This window comes from Lissotriton vulgaris, chromosome 9 (assembly GCF_964263255.1).
Source record: "Lissotriton vulgaris chromosome 9, aLisVul1.2, whole genome shotgun sequence".
Lineage (NCBI taxonomy): Eukaryota > Metazoa > Chordata > Amphibia > Caudata > Salamandridae > Lissotriton > Lissotriton vulgaris.
The window spans coordinates 962,552,964-962,572,341 of NC_141697.1; the positions used below are offsets into that span (position 1 = coordinate 962,552,964).

At 46.9% G+C, this 19,378-nt stretch overlaps 1 protein-coding gene and 1 long non-coding RNA gene across 3 annotated transcripts in view; one reads left to right on the plus strand and one right to left on the minus strand.

Annotated features, from left to right (window-relative positions):
* Nucleotides 1-362: 362 nt before the first annotated feature.
* On the minus strand, nucleotides 363-12,560 carry LOC147692618 (uncharacterized). Its single transcript, XR_015300055.1, has 4 exons — nucleotides 12,359-12,560; nucleotides 10,611-11,875; nucleotides 4,355-4,611; nucleotides 363-2,081 (listed from the first exon to the last, which is right to left on the minus strand). It is a non-coding gene; the product is annotated as an uncharacterized LOC147692618 (long non-coding RNA).
* Nucleotides 12,561-18,752: 6,192 nt separating this feature from the next.
* HEMK1 (HemK methyltransferase 1, mitochondrial release factors N(5)-glutamine) overlaps nucleotides 18,753-19,378 on the plus strand; it is a 332,911-nt gene continuing 332,285 nt past the window's right edge. Inside the window, exon 1 of one of the 2 annotated variants that reach the window (XM_086938813.1) lies at nucleotides 18,753-18,858. The gene's annotated coding sequence lies outside the window, so the exon portion shown is untranslated. The remainder of the gene's footprint in view (nucleotides 18,859-19,378) is intronic. The other variant, XM_086938814.1, reaches the window with a different exon arrangement.

Genomic DNA, 19,378 nt, shown 5'->3' on the forward strand with positions numbered 1-19,378 from the left:
TGATTCTCACTGTCTCATTTGCTTGACCGAAACGCTGATTAAAGCTGGTCTTTATGGCATTTCTTATTTCTATTTACCCTACAGTTCTGTGACCATGCATTTAATGGGCAGTTCCTCAAGGGAACAGATGTTTTGGTGGAGAACCTTGGCACCTCAAGCATCGCTATGGGTAATGTGATGCAGCCTTACATGCGTCCAGGGTCATTGCCAGCATTTAAAATGTATCTTTTTTTTAATTATTTTTAATTATTTACAAATATTTACAAGTAAAAAAAGCATGTAAAAATATTAACTGTGGGTTACCTTAAACACTGTTAAATGACACTCTGGGTGCTTATTTGCATATAATAAAAAGATACATGTTACATTTTAAATGGTGTTTATTGTGCAGTAATCAGGTAATTCTTAAATTACAAATCACATAATGGCTTAAACTTTCCTAACAAAAATGAAATCAAAAGGGTGGATATATCCTCTACAATCAGTAATTAACAAATCTTCCCCAAACCATCATAAACCCTGTCCTTCTGTTGAATGCATATAGTGCCTGTGAAGTAATCTGTACTCATTTTCAATGACCACCAAAACATCACAAACAAACTAATCTTGTGAAGGCATCAGGTACTCATTTTCAAGTCATCCGCAAATTGTCAGGGCAAGTTTCTAAACCTTGCTGATGACTTCAAGAGCTTGATGATGTCGGATGACAAGAGAATGACTTCTAATGTATTTGGATGATCATCCAATGACTGGGATTGCTTCTAAAGTCATCCGGTTTGACACGGTTGCTCACAATGTTTGCAGATATTAGAATAATGGTAGTAGATTTCAAGACCTTTTCTTTGGGTCCTAGCACAGCAGGTAGCCATAAATAATCTCTCTCATTAGGGATTTGATGCATAAACTTTTTAAAGAAGGTACGTACGCAGTGTTACATTTCTAAAGAGTTTGATTAACAGTCATTTGTAAAAGCACAACTGTTAAATTGTGCGGCTTTCACAGTGAGCAAACTAAATGAGCCTGTGTGACAAAAACGCAGGTGAAATAGATCTTTCACTAAACATAAACAATACCAGGGAACCAAAATGTTGTGCCTCAGAAAAAATGTTGCAATAAATCTGGAATTATTATAAATGTTCTTGCTTCTTTATGGCAATACTGCCACCTAAAGATTTTGAATAGAAACGCAGGCACTCATCCTCCATCCTTTCCAAGTGGCTCATTTAGATTCAGAACGCACGGCTTCGTGATTTGTACATAAATTACATTTTAATGATTAAAAAATCTTTGACAACGACAGTATGGTTAATCCAGATTTCTGTTGTTGTACAGTCAATGCGTTTTCGCCTCACGCATCCTTATTCTACATGCCTGCTCCGGATAAACTACAAACGTCCTGGAAACAAATGTTCAAATTACTAGAATATTTTCTTTCCAATTGTGTGCTTGGAAATACAGGAAAGGAAAGACGGCCATCCGTCGTCTAACCATGTGTGTTAGTGTCCGTTTTTTATTTCTAATGTTGTAAAGTGTCGGCCATCTTCAAACTAGAAGATGTCATTGAAGAGCAGCAGGAATACGTTCTTAAAGGACCGGAAATTCGTTGCCCAGAGCTTATATTGGATATTTGTTGGTGGATTGAGAGATCTCAACAAGGTAAAGCAATGCTAAACAAGGCATGTAAAGGGAACTGAAGAGATTTCACGTGTGACCGATGTGCCTTACTTATACATAAAAAATAATGCCCCGAGTCCTCATTCAGTATGTTCAAACTCTGCTCGCTCCCGCTAGTTTCCCGCAGTTTAGGGCCATCGAAGAGTTCACGTGAGCTTTACCTAACTGACTGCGTGGCAGACTTGAGAGGTATCAGTGCTGCAGCTTCTTGCTGCAGAACGAAGTTGGAAATTAAAAACCTTTTCTCCCTCGGGTGTTTCGGCTGAAAGGAGGCGGGGTCAAGAGGGGAGAGGTCACTAGAAGCTGCACAGCGAAATACATATATTATGCATACATGCCAACATTTTAGGACAGGGATGTGGGAGATTTAAAATGAAAAAAATCGGGAGAATGAAAATTCCCCATTGCTTGGCAGTTAGATGAGGATATGAGGAAAATTCCTTCTTTGGTACATCGCCCACGGATTAATTTGATGTCCCTATCTGAGTCCCTTTCCGATACCCGCCCGGCTCCAAAGATGGAGCTGGAAGCGACTGTTGTCGCATTCAATCTTTGGCTAGTGAATGGTGTCGCTACCTCCACTAACGCGGGGGTGTTCGTCGGATGCGCTCAAGACCCTCTCAACCATGGTTCACGCATACTCTGCGCGAACAGAAGCTGGTCTGTAAGAAACTAGAGCGAGCCTGGAGACAAGCTTACCTACCAGCCGACAAGAAATCTCTACGTGCAGCCCAAAAGGACTATTACGCTGCGATTAAGACAGCTAAAAGCAGGTACTATTCGGACAGAATAGAGAAGGCAGAAAACAACAGTAAAGAGATCTTCTCAATTGTCCAAAATTTTCTATCTCCATGTGCTGCCCAACCCCGGCTCCCTTCTTCCGCTGAATGGTGTGAAGAACTGTCTTGTTATTTTACTGACAAAATTGCAAAAATTCAATTGGATTTAGAAGTGGCTCAAAAGTCCTCTATGACCCCACCTGCCCTTTTAGTATTGGATAGACAATGTCCAAAGGATCAGTTTGTTGCCTTCCTCCCGGCTTCGGAATCGGACATACGGCAAATCCTGGCAGCGTTAAAGTCCGGATCTCCTGCAGACCCCTGCCCAGCCAGGGTGCTGGGAGGGATAGTGGATACTATTAATCAAGAGGTGACGCATATTATTAACCTCTCCCTTTCCAAGGCCTCGATTCCGAGAAGTTGGACGGAGGCAAAGCTGCTCCCTTTGTTAAAAAAGGCTGGTCTAGACCCAGCAATGCCATCGAGCTATCGGCCCATCTCACTGTTGCCAGCTCTGGCGAAGGTGTGCAAGAAGGTGGCTTTCAAACAGCTGGATGGCTTCATTGAGTCCTCCCACCCCCCACACCCGGCCCAGTCAGGGTTCAGAGCGGCTTATAGTACCGAGACAGCACTAGTCGAGGTCTCGGAGGCAGTTAGAGTGTGCTTGGACGGGGGTGGCAGAGCGGTCCTGATTTTATTGGACCTCTCTGCCGCCTTCGATACGGTGCCATATGCCTTGCTTATTGCTAGACTGCGAGCCGTCGGCATCTCAGGGCTGGCCCTTGACTGGCTGTCATCGTTTTTGAGCGACAGAACTCAGCAGGTCTGGATGCCCCCCTACTCTTCGGCCCCGAAGAGACTGTCAACTGGAGTTCCGCAGGGTTCTACGTTAAGCCCTTTATTGTTTAACGTTTATATGACCCCTTTACTATATCTGGCGGAACAGCTGGGAGCCAAGATAACAGCTTACGCAGACGACACACAGCTGTTATTCACCTGGCCTATGGGTGTGTCTGATCCATTAGCAGTCCGGCATTGTTTGTCGGAAGTATTCAGGTGGCTTGCACAAGTTCAACTTAAGTGCAACGAAGACAAGTCCGAGGTTTTATTCTTCGGCTCTTTTCCTGACAACTTCAAGGATCACATTTGGCCCCCGGACCTGCCCTGTCCCAGTGTGACGGGAGGTCCAGCTAAGAACTTGGGGGTCTGGTTCGGTCAGGATCTGAAGTTTGCGGATCACATTAAAAAACTGACCGGCACCTGCTTTGGCACCTTGCGAGCCTTGAGGAAAATTTTCCCTCTTCTGCCCAGGGTAGCCAAGGGGTCTGTTCTTCGAGCCCTGATATTATCTCGGCTCGACTATGCTAATGCCTTATTTAGTGGCCTACCTGCGTATATGGTTCATCGCCTACAGGTGATACAAAACGCTGCAGTACGTTTGCTTTTCTCTCTCCCTAGGAGGTCGAGCGTGCGGAGTCACCTACGAAGTCTGCACTGGCTACCTGTACCACATCGAATTTTGTTTAAAATTCTTGTGTTGGCATTTAGAGCAGTCCATGGCCAGGGACCGACGTATTTGCAGAAACGGTTTTCATTCTATACTCCTAACCGTGCCCTACGATCGGCCAATCAATGCCTACTGGCCACTCCCAAATACAAATATGCCCGTCTGGGAGGCCAATCTATTTCAGTTAAGGCAGCTTCTGCTTGGAATGCTCTCCCCCTGTTCCTTAGAGCCTTGCCGACCATCACTGTTTTTAAGAAGGAACTCAAAACTCATCTGTTTAATGCCCCCCTTTAACAGCTCATTTAGGTTTTGATCTAGCACTCCTGTTGTCTAATTACTCATCGCGCCAGGATACCCCGTGGTAATAGAGCGCGCTATGAAAGTTTTAATAAACATAAACTTCTATTGTAAAAAATGCAATTTTAGGCGGAGACAGCTCAAATAAAGCAATTTTTGGCTTGAAAAATCGGTAGTCTCCCGCCTGGAACGGGTCTATTGGCATGTATGATTATGTATTATTTGTCACAAACCGTAATTCCAAAGAAATGACTAGTTGGAATAGTGACAATAAAACTACTCTGTCTTTTTTAATTGGTTACAAATAGACTGCCTTTTAGGCGTGCTTAGTGGTTGAATACACTTGTGTTAGACCTGACATCATTGGCTTGAGTCTCTCCTCCATTTTTTCTGTTTGCCTCCACTGTTTTACGATGTTTTGCTGGTATATGCTTTGGGCGCGGTGTCACTGCTGATCAGTGCCACAGCGCAAGTGCTCCCTATGTTAAATTGTTGTATCTAGTGTATCCATGTTTGGCTTATTTGGTTTACTGTCAGTCCCCAGTCTAGTGCACCAGGAGTGCCGGGGCTTGTAAGTACAAATGCCGCTCGTGGGCTTGCAGCACGTGTTGTGCCACCCACAGGAGCGGCCTCGAAAAAGAATGTCTATGGGTCGGTCGTTGCGAGACCCACGTGCAGCCCAGTGCTGTCACGCCGGCTGCGCAGGTATACCTACTTGCCAGCCCCTCAAACCTTCCCTTGACTTCATGTTAGTCAAGTCAAGTCAAGTCATAACATTTATATAGCGCACTACATACCCGGAGGGTTTCAAGGCGCTTAGGAAGGGGAGGAGGATTATTTGTCAAATATCCACGTTTTAAGCTGCTTTCTGAACGCTAGGTGATTCTGGGTGAGGCGAAGGTAAGCGGGGAGTGAGTTCCATGTTTTGGCAGCCAGGTATGAGAAGGATCTGCCTCCCATGGTGGTATTGTTGATGCGAGGTACAGTGGCGAAGGCTTGGCTGGAAGAGCGAAGTTGGCGGGAGGGGGTGTAGAAGGACAGTCGAGAGTTGAGGCAATCTGGTTCGATGTCGTAGAGTGATTTGTGTGCGTGGGTAAGCAGTCGGAAAGTAATCCTCTTATTGACGGGTAGCCAGTGGAGGTCTTTAAGGTGACCAGAGATGTGTTCGTTGCGTGGGATGTCTAATATGAGCCTGGCTGAGGCGTTTTGGATTCGTTGTAGTTTCTTCTGGAGTTTAGCGGTGGTACCTGCGTAGAGGGTGTTTCCGTAGTCCAGTCGGCTCGTGACTAGAGCGTGGGTGACTGTTTTCCTTGTTTCGGAGGGGATCCAGCGAAATGTTTTTCTGAGCATGCGAAGAATATTAAAGCAGGAAGAGGATACGGCGCGGACTTGTCTGTTCATTGAGAGTGAAGAATCCAGGATGACGCCAAGGTTCCGTGCGTGGTCTGTCGGGATGGGTGCATTTCCGAGGGCTTCCGGCCACCAGGAGTCGTCCCATGCAGAGGGGGATTTACCTAAGATGAGGACTTCTGTTTTGTCTGAGTTCAGTTTCAGACGGCTTTGTTTCATCCATTCGGCGACTTCTTTCATTCCTTCGTGTAGGTTAGTTTTGGCGGTGCTGGGGTCCTTGGTGAGAGATAGGATCAGTTGAGTGTCATCCGCGTAAGAGATGATGTTGAGGTTGTGTTGGCGGGCTATGGCCGCGAGGGGGCTCATGTATACGTTGAAGAGGGTGGGACTGAGTGAGGATCCTTGTGGTACGCCGCAGATGATTTCAGAGGCCTCGGACTTGAATGGTGGGAGGCGGACTCTCTGGGTTCTTCCGGTGAGGAACGAGGTGATCCATTCCAGTGCCTTTCCTTGGATTCCGATGTTTCTGAGGCGTTGTAAAAGGGTGTTGTGGCAGACTGTGTCGAAGGCTGCAGAGAGGTCGAGGAGGATGAGGGCGACTGTGTCTCCATTGTCCAGTAGAGTTCGAATGTCGTCTGTTGCTGCGATGAGGGCGGTCTCAGTGCTGTGTTTGGCTCGGAAGCCAGATTGTGAGGGGTCGAGTGATTTGTTGGCTTCGAGGAAGGCGGCGAGCTGGTTGTTGACAGCTTTCTCGATGACTTTGGCCGGGAATGGAAGAAGCGAGATGGGGCGGTAGTTTTTGAGTTCGGTGGGGTCTGCTGTTGGTTTTTTCAGAAGGGCGGTGAGTTCAGCGTGTTTCCAGTCTTCTGGGAAGGTAGCGGAGTTGAAGGAGCAGTTGATGACGTCTCGGAGGTGCGGAGCTATGACTGAGTCTGCTTTGTTGAAGATGTGGTGAGGGCATGGGTCTGTGGGGGATCCAGAGTGGATGGAATTCATCAGGCGGATGGTGTCCTCAGTGGAGATTGGGTTCCAGGCGTTAAGGGTGTTAATGGGGGAAGATGGTCAGCTGATGGTAGAATGGGTTGGCTTCCGGGTTGGTTGTCAAAGCTGTTGTGGATGTCAGCAATCTTGTTGTGGAAAAAAGAGGCTAGGGAATCGCAGAGGGTTTGAGAGGGGGTGATGTCGTTGGAGTTGGCCGAGGGGTTGGAAAATTCCTTGACGATGTTGAAAAGTTCCTTGCTGTTGTGGGCGTTGTTGTCAAGTCGATCTTTGAATGCTGTTTTCTTGGCTTTTCGGATCAGTTGGTGGTGAGTACGGATGGCGCTTTTGAAGGCGTCCTTGTTGCTGGTGGATGGGTCTTTTTTCCAGGCCTTTTCAAGGGAGCGGCACAGTTTTTTGGACTTCTTGAGGTCGTCGTTGAACCATGAGGCCTTCTTGATGCCAAGTTTGTGTTGACGTTTTTTCAGTGGTGCTAAGGTGTTGGATAACCAAAGGGTGAGGTTGGAGGCGGCTTCGATGGCGTTAGAAGAGAGGGCTGGGGAGGTTAGAAGGAGCGATGTGGAGATCTGATCTGTGGTGATTTTGTTCCAGTTTCTTTGTAGAGTTGGTTGGAGGTGGATGATGGGTTTCGGCTTGTTGTAGGTGAAGTGAACGCAGCTGTGGTCAGTCCAGAGGAGATCCGTAGTGTGGCTGAAGGAGACATGGTTGCTGGAGGTGAAGATGGGGTCGAGAGTGTGACCTGCGATGTGGGTGGGGGAAGTGACCAGTTGTTTAAGTCCGAGGTTGGCGAGGTTGTCCAAGAGGGTGGCGGTGTTGCGGTCGTTGATCTTTTCAAGGTGGAAGTTGAGGTCTCCCAGAAGGATGTAGTCTTTGGAGGGGAGCGCGTGTGGGGTGATGAAGTCCGTGATGTCTTCACTGAATTTTGCGCGTGGTCCTGGTGGTCTGTAGAGGAGGGTGCCTCTGAGTGTGGTCTTGGGGTCGATGTGGATCTGGAAGTGAAGGTGTTCGGAGTTGGCGAGGTTGGCATCAGAGCTGGTTGAGATGCGGATTGTTTTCTTATGGACGATAGCGGGGGGTAGGGATAGGGGGTCTGGCGCTGGGCGCGGACCAGGCGCGGACGGGCGTAGACGGGCTTACCTTTGGCGCACCTTCGGCGCGGATTGGGCGCGGTCGCTGTGGAACTACTGTCATATATGGGTGGTGGAGGGGGCGGGGCGAGGCAGGGTCAGCTGGGAGGCGGGCGCGGGGTGGAGCTACGGTCAGGGAAACAACAAACAACAAAATGGCTGCAACTACGGGGAAATCGAAAGTAGCCTGGGGATGATTATACGGCACAATCGGGCACAAAGTGAAGCGCAATCTGTAGGCAAAGCGCAGGCTTGGCGGAACAGCCCAAACAATTCAGAGCGCACAGTGCATACAGTTCAATCAGCAAGTACAATGTGCAAAGCAGGCAGCGGCAGTGAAGCGGAGCAAAAGGTCGCGCTGGGGTGTGCTTGTAAAGCGCTACGATACCACACAGTCAGAGCGTCGAGGTGCTTGTAAAGCGCTACGATACCACACAGTCAGAGCGTCGAGGAACAGCGAGTCTGAGCGCCTTGCGAGGGTGGGGGAGCGACCTCTTCCGACCAGGTCAGGAGAGTCACGGCGCAAGGAAGGTGATGTAGTACTACGACTATCTGCGGGAGGCAGGGTCAGCTGGGAGGCGGGCGCGGGGTGGAGCTACGGTCAGGGAAACAACAAACAACAAAATGGCTGCAACTACGGGGAAATCGAAAGTAGCCTGGGGATGATTATACGGCACAATCGGGCACAAAGTGAAGCGCAATCTGTAGGCAAAGCGCAGGCTTGGCGGAACAGCCCAAACAATTCAGAGCGCACAGTGCATACAGTTCAATCAGCAAGTACAATGTGCAAAGCAGGCAGCGGCAGTGAAGCGGAGCAAAAGGTCGCGCTGGGGTGTGCTTGTAAAGCGCTACGATACCACACAGTCAGAGCGTCGAGGTGCTTGTAAAGCGCTACGATACCACACAGTCAGAGCGTCGAGGAACAGCGAGTCTGAGCGCCTTGCGAGGGTGGGGGAGCGACCTCTTCCGACCAGGTCACCCCTATAGTAGGCCCGCGGGCAGGGTGCGTTGTAAGTTTAAGGTAGGACACGCCTGACCAAGTTGGCATGTCCTAATAGTGAATTACAGCCATCTTCGTTCTTCACTATTGCGAGGTAGCCTGCTCTCCATTAGTTAGAATGGCCCGCCGGGATTATTAATGCTATGATCCTAGCTGGCTCGGGGCGCATGGTGCAATGTCGAGTTTGGTATCCCTGAACTCTGGGTTTAATTACGCATCCGCCGGTGTGGATGGTTTTTGGACTCTGGGTTCGAAAATAGCACTTTTAGAAAGTGTCTATTTTCTTGTCTAACCATATCTGGTTTCTGCTGGCCTTGCGTGTGTGTGACAGGAGCTGGGTGGCTCCACAGGTCTGGATGAGTCAGTGTGGGATGAGTGGGACATTTGCGTTGAGAGTAGGGGGAGAGTAGTTGTTGATAGCCTGCCCTGCCTGATACAATGCTGGCTCCACCTCCTGCCAAGCGGCTGATGGCTCTGTGCCTGCCATGGACGATCCTAGCCCCACCTCCTGCCAGGAGGCCGATAGCTCTGCTCCTGCCAGTGTCAATGCTGGCTCCACCTCCTGCTGGGCGTCTGAGGACCCAGCCCTGCTCAGTGAATACGCCAGGTGCTTCTGCCTGGCTCCACCCACAACAGACCCAGGATGTTGGGAAAGTCCCCAACATGGACAGAGGGATCAAAGCCGGAAAGGGGTATAAGAGAAGGACCCCTGAACTAAGAAATCAGATCACTTCTGACAAGGAACCCTGTAACCAAGGACAAGAGGCATGCTGATCTAAGGACTTGCCTACCCCTTCTGCCAGTGTGCTGTTTGCTGGGGGGAATCCTGCAGTGCTTCTTTATTTTTGCCAAGGAACCAGGAGAGAGGAACTTTGTGTGTACTCTCACGCTTGCTAAGAAAATCTCCAAGGACTGGAAGAGTGCCAGTCTCCTGCTGAAGTCACAGGGCTAAAAGACTTCATCTGCTAAAGTGTTACTTGCTGGAACTGTGAATCCGGCACCTCTGAAAGAACCAGCAATCTCAACGCCGACGGACGTCGCCGAATCCAGCTCGACATAGTGGGTAACGGCCCCAGTGTCCCGCTTCCTCGACGACCGGCCGCCGGGCCCGACCGACGCCAGCAGCAACGCCAGTGAGTGTGAGTACGGCTCTAGCTCCAGAGGACCTCGTGTCTTCACCGCTGCTGATCGCATCAACTGTGTGCCCTCTCGACGCCGTGAGCGCTGCTCACTCTGTGCAAACGCATCATCGACAACGACGCCTGCTGAGGCCTGATCGACACCGGAGACGTGACGCCGGATTGCTCGACGCCGCTGATCATCGTGTGCTTCATTTTCCAAAGGTACTGTGTTGTTGGGAGTCCGTGTGACTCCGGGCTCGACGTAGCGCTCCTCGCAGTCGACACCGAACCTTTGGATTAACTTTGCCTCGACGTCGTGTAGCCCCCGTGTGGGTTACCCTGTTGCTAAGAACTGTATTGCCAAGAAGAAGATTTGCTTGATACTAAAGACTTTTGTGCTACAGAAGAAACTACCTTTGAACTATCCTTTTTCCCTTCCCAGAGTATTTATTAAGATTGTGTACATTTTTGTCGTTATTTGGTCTTGTGCTAAGCCTTATATAAAAATACTTATTTTTATAATACTACGGTGTCGTGTCCATTTGTAGTGTATTCACTTTATTACTGTATGTGGTCATAAATGCTTAACACACAGCCTCTGAGATAAGCCTGTCTGCTCTGCCAAGCTACCAAGGGGGTGAGCAGGGGTTATCGAAGGGTGTGATCCCCTTGCCCTGACTAGAAAAGGTGTGTCCCTATTTGTCAGAAGTGTATACCTCTGCCAACTAGAGACAGCCGGTTCTAACAACTTGCTACAGAAATTAATATATGATACTAGTAAGATAAAACCAGTATTTAAGACACTTGTGTGAGATCTTAAGTAACCTCTTGTCATATGTTTGAATAACAACATAGTCAGAAGGTTATGCATGTGTTGCTGAGAATTGCATGTAATGTGTAGGTTGCAAATTTCTGTTGCATGTTGATATGTTTACCAAGCCCTGTCTGTCTGGTCCCAGATTGTTTACGTAGTGTCTGGTGCTGTGTTACATAATAACAGAAGAGGCTGCCATCGCAGCACTCAGTTACACTGTCTTTCACTGCTGCAAAGCGCCCATGTCAAAAAGGAAGATCATCCTGGAGTCATTCTGGACTCATCTGATGATTACAGTCAGGCTATTCCTGCAATTATCTGGGGAAGTCATCCCAAGCCATCCTGAAGTATGCCTGTAGGACAAAAAATGTAAATGTGATGACGAACCTAGACTCATCACAAAAACTACAGTAGGCTGGTGTTCTCTTCTACTGGCAGGGAGTGATTACCTTTTACAACTCCACGAATGCTAATTGACAACTTCAGGATGAGGGAGAATTACTCCAGGATGGGTTCTAGCTCATTTAAGGATGACTGTCAATTATTCCAGGATGATCCTATAACCGCTCCAGGATGGCAGTGGATTAATCTGGAATGATCCCATGACAATTTCTGGATGAGTGTGGATTATTCCTGTATGATAATATGACAGCTTCAGGAAGGCTATTGATTACATCAGAAAGGCCCCATTATATTTTCAGAATGAGTGTTGATTACTCTAGGATGACTTGGTGAAAGGGAGGCTTGTATTTGTCCTCGATATTTGGATTTAAGCGGGGACTCCAAGACAAGTTCATTTTCACGGTCTGATGCGTCATTTTTAGTTGTGGATTTTTGATGAAGGACACTAACCATCCCTGCTAAAAGGGCCAGGTTTTCAAGTTTCAGCAAATTCATCCGAGAACTTGCATCACCAGGCTGAGAAGTTGTGCTTTCAGCATGAGATTTGTTACCAACTCTTATATCATCCAGTCCACTCTGCTTGGCTTTTTTGTCCTTGCATCTTTCTCTGCAATTTCTTCCTCTTGTAGTTCGCGTAACACCCTCTTAAGTCTACCAGCGCTTCCCTGATTGCCACAGTCCATTAACATCTGCTTTTTCTCCAGTGCCCTTTGAAGTAACACCTGTTTTAGACCCTCTTTTGTGCCAGAATAGCTTGCAATTATCTCTTGAAAAATATCCTGAATCATAAGACACTGTTTCTTCACTAAATAAAAGCAAGAGAAAAAAAAATATTTACATATAAACTTCAAAACATAAAAGAACACATTGACCACTTGCAATATATCTTCACGCTCTAGCCATAATATATAAATAAAGAGGTATTGATAATAAAGGACAAATGTACAATCTATCCATAACCAAGTAAGTAAGTTTTCCTTAATAGACAGTACACATTGTAAGCCTGAACTTGAACCTCCTGAAAAAAGTTGCCTAAATTAAATAGTTTATCCAAACATGGCTGCCTCATAGTAGTGCCACAAGCTAAACGTTTCAGTCCTTTTCATAAGTGCTACATTTGTCTCTGGAGAGCAATCCAATGCATATGTGGGGACATGCATGTTCATTTTTACTGTCCATTATTGGATTAATTAATCACAAATGTAGGTTTTTACTGAAACAGGTTGGTAATTTGTACCGTTATCCTGCAGTTGCAAACTTATTATAAAGGTTTACTTATTGTGCTTACCAGATGATTGGGACAGAATCATAGCTTTAAAATCTCTCTCTTCGGTGATTGGCCGACCAGCTTCATCTACATTTTCGATCAGCCATTTACAAAGAACTTCCCCGGGATTGTCCAAAAGCAGGAAGTCACCATCTTTTCGATCACACACAGAATGATCGCAAGTGAAAAACAGGACGTTGAATGAATCCATGATTATGTCCTGCTAGATAGTCAAAAGGAGGAAGATACTCGAGCACCTGAAGAAACTCAAGGGCGACATATACGTGCTCCAAGAAACTAGATTAGAAGCAGCTGACATCGGGCGCATAGGTGCAAACTGGATAAGCGAGGTGGTGGGATCCCCGGCAAATAACAAGAAGAATGGGGTAGTAACAATTATCACCAATAAATCCAAGCTAGCAGTGGTAGGCTCACAAGCTGATAACCAAGGAAGGACACTGGTGACCACTCTTAGGAAGGCGGAAGAAACATTTCATGTCGCAACATATACGGACCCAACACCGAGGATAAAGCTTTCTGGGAGGGGGTGGGTTCACAGCTGCACACACTACCACCAGAAGAGCTGCTGATAGTCGCCGGGGACATGAACCAGGTCCTAGACTCAGCGATCGACAAACACCCAAGCAGGTCATGCAAAACCGGGAACAACCCCAACATCCTGAAGAATCTCTGCGCCAAACTCTGACTGAGAGATCCATGGCGCCTAAGCAACCCTGATGCCAGAGAGTACACATTTTACTCCAACCCACACAACTCATACAGCAGAATAGATTACATCCTCATGTCAGACACACACACCCACCTCATAGACCACACAGAAATAGGACCCAGATCAGTATCAGACCACTCGCATGTAAGCCTAACCTTGGCGGGCAGGCATAACGAAAAGCCAACCCGCAGATGGCGTTTCGACGACAGCTTACTCCATCACGCCTCGGCGAAAGCCGAGATAGAGAAGGCGATAAACTAATACCTGTTAATAAACGACACACCAGAGACAAACAGAGAGGTACTATGGGACGCACTAAAAGCCACCATAAGGGGAGTAGTTATGACAATTAAAGGCAGGATAAAAAGAGGAAGGAACAAAAAAAATCGAAGACCTGGAAAGCGAAATTAAAAAACTAGAGAACAGCCACAAAGCCAGAATGGAAGACAAGAACACCCTCACTAAGCTAACCAAAACTAAGTACGAACTCAATAGGATATTGAGTGAGCGAGCAGGGACCTGGATTAACAAATATAAATCTATTAACCTCTGCACTGCAAACGAGGCTGGCAAGAACTTAGCATCCTACTTAAGAGGGAAACAGCGGCAACACACGATAGGAGCCATCAAAGACAGACAGGGCAAGTCCATGACAGCAAACAGAGATATACTAGAGGTCTTTAGAGATTTCTACGAGGGACTGTACACCAAGGATGAAACATTAAAAGAGGATGGAGGCAAGGAGCTGCTAGCAGGTATAACCACCCCTACACTATCAGCCTGCGAGCGAGACATCCTAGAGCTAGACATAACGGGGGATGAGATAGCCAAAGCCACGACAAGCCTCAAGGATAATAAAGCGCCAGGTCCAGATGGCTTCACAGCTGGCTTCTACAAAAACTACATGCACATCCTCAAACCCACAATGAAGCAGGTATTTACAGAGTGCGTCCAGACAGGTCACGTGACACCGTCGATGGCTGAGGCAAACATAATCGTCATACCAAAGGAGGGGAAGGATACAACCGTGGCTAAGAACTTCAGACCAATTTCCCTCATTAATGTAGACTGCAAGATATACGCTAAAGTACTGGCCAACAGACTCAATGCATACCTACCCAAACTCATACACAACTCTCAAGTTGGCTACCTCAAAAACCGCATGTCCCACGATAACACGAGACTACTATGCCACATAATCAACCACTCCTCCAGGAGCAACGATGCCGCAGTCATGATAGCCCTAGATGCGGAGAAAGCTTTTGACAGGGTCTCCTGGCCCTTCCTAGAACAATGCATGGCGAAATTCGGTTTAGGACCGAACTACAGGAAGATGGTGATGGCCCTATACAGAAACCCCCAAGCCAGGGTGGTGGTCAATGGAGGCACATCGAACACATTCGACCTAGGCAGAGGTACGAGACAAGGCTGCCCACTATCACCAGCCCTATTCCTATTAGCCATTGAACCACTCCTCACGCTGATCAGAACAAATGAGGAAATAGTAGGAATACCAATAGGGGAAGAAACTTTCAAGCTGGCGGCGTATGCGGACGACGTCCTAATAGTCACAGAGGACCCCGAAAGATCCATTAGAGCATTAACTGACACTATTGACAAATACGCGCAAGTCTCGGGGTACAAGCTCAACAAAGATAAATCAGAATGCAAACCCCTAAATATCCACACAACAAGAGAGGTACTAGGAATCTCTGGATTAACATGGCAACACAAACCCATAAAATACTTAGGTATCCTTTTCGACAGAGACCTTAAAACGACAGTGGAGCACAACAAAAAGGCAACAATCACGAAAATTAAAGAGAAAGTGGGTGGGTGGTCGCCCAAATTCACCACATGGTGGGGAAGGATAGAAGCGATAAAAATGATGCTAACACCTGTGGTCAACTACATGTTAGCCATGCTGCCATTAACGAACACAGAAGACTTCCACAAGAAACTAGACAAGATACTTAACAACTTCCTGTGGAAAGGGAAAAACCCCAGAAAAAGCCTACACAAGCTCAGACTCACAAAAGATCAGGGCGGTCTAAACATAACAAACTTCAAAAGATTCCAGGTAGCATGCGCAGCCAGACAGGGACTACACTGGTTAGACCCAAGAAAGGAATATACCCCAGCTTGGCTGACGCTAGAGCGTGGACTATTAAAGGGCATGAACCCCATCACCCTCCTAACAGCCACAAGACACCCAGCCGTCAAAGAAAACCCGGTCCTGAAGAACACGATAACAGCTCTCAGGAGCGTCGACAAAATATTGACATCAAGCATAAGAGGCAGTCAACTTGAATCTATATGGCATAACCCAACAGTGAAAGACAGAAATACGGTCCTACACATGCACGAATGGTATAGACATGGCATCTCTACGGCCCTAGACCTTCAGAAACAGGGAACATACACAACTTTCGACACCATCAAGGAAACACACAACCTACAAAGCATAGAACTCTACAACTTCCTGAAAATCAAAGTAGCCATAAAGAAGGCAAACCTCACTAATCGCACACCCCCGCTCATGCAACTCGCAGCCAGTCTCAACACACTAGGACATAAAGTAGCACACCTATACAAAGCCCTCCGGCCCAAGAAATCCAAACTCAACGATAAGATCACAAATTTCTGGGGGGAGATAGCAGGGAGGGAGCTAAGCGAGACAGAGAAAGCGGAGATGTGGAGATCCGCCACTAGGAAGAAAATAACAGCAGCGCTCAATCAGACCAAGTTTTGGTTAGTGCATAAGGCATACTGGACACCAGCCCGCCTAGCCGCTCTGGGGATCCGAGACAGCGAAACATGCTGGAACTGCAATAAAGCGAAGGGAGACTTAGAACATCTCTTGCTAAGCTGCCCTAAGGTCAGGGGTTTCTGGAATAGAATTGCAACACTCATCAACGAGATCACAGGAATAGACATACACATAGACTTTCCAAACCTAGTCCTAGGCTTTACATCTCCGTCAATCACAACAACAGAAGATCGTGACCTTATAGACCTATTGCTAACGGCGGCAGTCAAAACAGTCCTAAGTAACTGGAAGGACACCTCAAAAGCTGCGCCACAAGCATGGCTAAACTGGGTCACGTTCTTAAGGGGGGCAGATAACATCACAGCGAAACACTCACCGGGAACACATAGGCAAGCGAACATGTGGGGACCCCTAGACCGCTACCTAACATCACATAAACCCCCATAGGCGCTGAACCCAGACACCACAGAAGGGACACACGCTCCTACGTACCATGCACTCCTGCTATCGACCTGGACCTCTATTCCCCCTCTCTATTCCCCCCCCCCCCTCCTCACTAGTGCCTGGGATTGGGGAAAGTAAAACTAACGAACAATGAAGCGACGCAAAGGAGACATAAAACAACGTCCGACAGGACAGGACACGAACAGTAGAACTGGAACCCCCCACCCCCCCCCCCCGACGCTCCTTTCCTTGACTCTATTATTCCTCCTTCGCTCTCTGTCTTTCCGCTCACGTATACCCCATGCTCCATGTAAATATATATTTTTTTATATACTCAATAAAAAAGAACAGAAATCAAAAATTAGGAATTAGTTTGTGTGTGGTTTAAGTTTCAGAGGTAAAAGACAAAGCATATCAAACTGATTAAAAGATTTTATTGGAGAAAAGCACCCCAAAAAGTACACTGACCTGGTGCAATTTCTATCTAATATGCCTAGATTTTGGACTACAAAGTGTTTGGGCATGCACTGAAGGCCATTGAGGAAATTACCTAATAATCATCGTTATTTTTGGAGAGCCAGAGTGTATGCTTAGGTCTTGCTGCTCAGGACAAATAGTAATAGCAAAGTAGAGGCATTATGAGAGAAATAGAAGAACTATCAATAAGTGACCTTTCACACTGGGGTTTGTGACGGGAAATCAAGTTACCTATCCCCACAGATGCATAGAGAGTCATATGCCTGCTACCCTCTGCCCACCGGCACCCCCAACATGAAAGGACAAGCGTTAAAAATGCAATAGGTTTCACCTTTTATTAAGCTAAAGATATTAGCTTTGCTAGTAGTATTGTACGTTAATTGTGCAATATGTAATGGCTTTATAAATTAAACAAAAGGCATCACAATGGCAAATACATAAAGCACAAGCATTGGCATAGCCAATAGGTCTCCCCTCTGGGACCTTATAAGTGTTTTGCCAGAGGTGTTTGGTAAGAGATGAAATTTAACATAAAGGGATCCCATACCTCGTTGACACATGCAGTACCCGCAGTTCAAACGAGAAGAGGGCATGGGGAAACCTCTTATAAGATCTCAATCAATGGGGAAGGCACGCGTTACTGCAACTTGTGCGTGCTTTCACCTTAATGCTAGGAGAGCGAGAGCGAGATAGAGAGAGAGAGAGAGCGCGAGAGAAATATTAATGTGATTTATCTCAGGGCTCGATCCCTCTGCACTTTAGCAGTAGGTCAGGTTGTAACTGGATAATATATGGCTGGGATCGATAGTGGCAGATGTAACAAGAACTGCTTCATTTTTACAGAGATCTTAGCGGTCAAGGTAAATTCGCGCAAACAGGGAATACGTAATTGGCCCTGTCTAAATAATATATACAAACGAGTTAAAAACATTGCATGCACATGGAACAAAACCAGAATGATAGCCTGTTTGGCGAAAGTAGATATTGCAAGATGTTGGAATGCGTCGGACTACGTTTCCTAAATAGGGCGTAAACCTCAATCGCCACAGGCAACCAGGCGTTTCAATTACACAAATAGCAAACAAAATAAGGAACCAGCATTACAACGGCTAAGTTATTTGAAGCATTTATTCTTATGCTTTGAAACGCATCCATGAAAACTGCCAGTGTTTTAGAAATGTGCTGCTCTGCACACTACACAGCTTGGGGAACGTGACCAAGATTCAACAATAGAGCACACATTCATTTAGTAATGAAAGCTCACTACAAGTTGCAAGGACACAAGTAATGCTCAACAATATACAATATTCACATAAATAAATGTGTTTAGCCTTCTTTTATTGACAACTTTTCTTCAGTAGGTCTAAAACTGTTCCATTTGGTCGAGAATCTTGAATACACGCAGGTGCACTTGGAACCAACATGGGACCTACAATATACGGGCAGTAATTTATTTTTCCTTACGGCGAAGAACTTGCTGTAAAACACATTAATTAGGCTTTTTGCAATTTTCCACAACTCACACAGGCACGCACTACGTCACACATACAGAAAAATACACATCCTCAAACACAAAAGGTGCATATTAAACAAGCAGGCAGGCTGATACAGACAAACATCAAACACACATAATACACACACATTGCAACGCAGGCATTCATTATAACACGTACGAAGCACACACATGCAGGGAGCTGCGTCTGAATTTGCCCCCTTAATGAAAACTCGTGCTTTCCGAAGAATGAGGAAGCTGGTCTGGGACGGAAATTGAGCAGCTGGGACCAAGAGCGGAGGATCGATGCTGCTCTTTTATAACAGCTGTAGCACTTATCTGAGTATACGCTGAAATCGATGAAGGAAGTGGAGTTGGAAAAATAAAGAGACCTATGCCAATCCACCTGTCCCTTTATTGGCCATTGCACTCACGGCAGTCTTCGTTCTTGCCGCAGAACAATGACGTCACTTCTGGCGCTCCCGGATGTGCGTAGGCTTTTGCTAAAGGAATCCACCGGCTTCCGGTATATGAAAAGGTGAGAGAGCTGCTCTCCATTGAGGATCTGTGGTTCGAGTCCCAGCCAGCCGGCAGACTGATGGTTTACAGTAGGTGATTTTGGCATTGTGTTCGAGGCAGCTGTGCTTTTTAAAAATGTATTTTAGTATTGTGATGGAGTGAATTCGGCAGTCACCATGACTACAAAGCTTGTTTTCCTTTGCAAGACCTATTCCTCGGGCCATGAGCAGGTCTGTCCGCAGTTGTTTAAAGAGTCTAACAATCGGATTCCACTAAACATTGGGGCAGATTTATGTCCGACTTGCGGCACTTTTGCGCCACCGTTGCTGTGACGCAGCGGCGGCGTAAACCCTGCACCACGTTGCGACATACTTACATCGTGACGCATCTATGGAGATGCGTCACGGTGTAAGGCCCTGCGCCACATGAAACCTGCGTCAGGTTTCATGTGGGCGTTTTCACGCAGGAGGGGGCGTTTGGTCGCAGGAACGCCCCTGAAAAGTGACTCAGTGAAATCTCTGAGATTTCACGGAGTCACTTTCCCAACGCTGATGCGTCAAACCCCTGCGCCTGCTTGAAGCAGGCGTAAGGCTTGACTCACCATGTTAA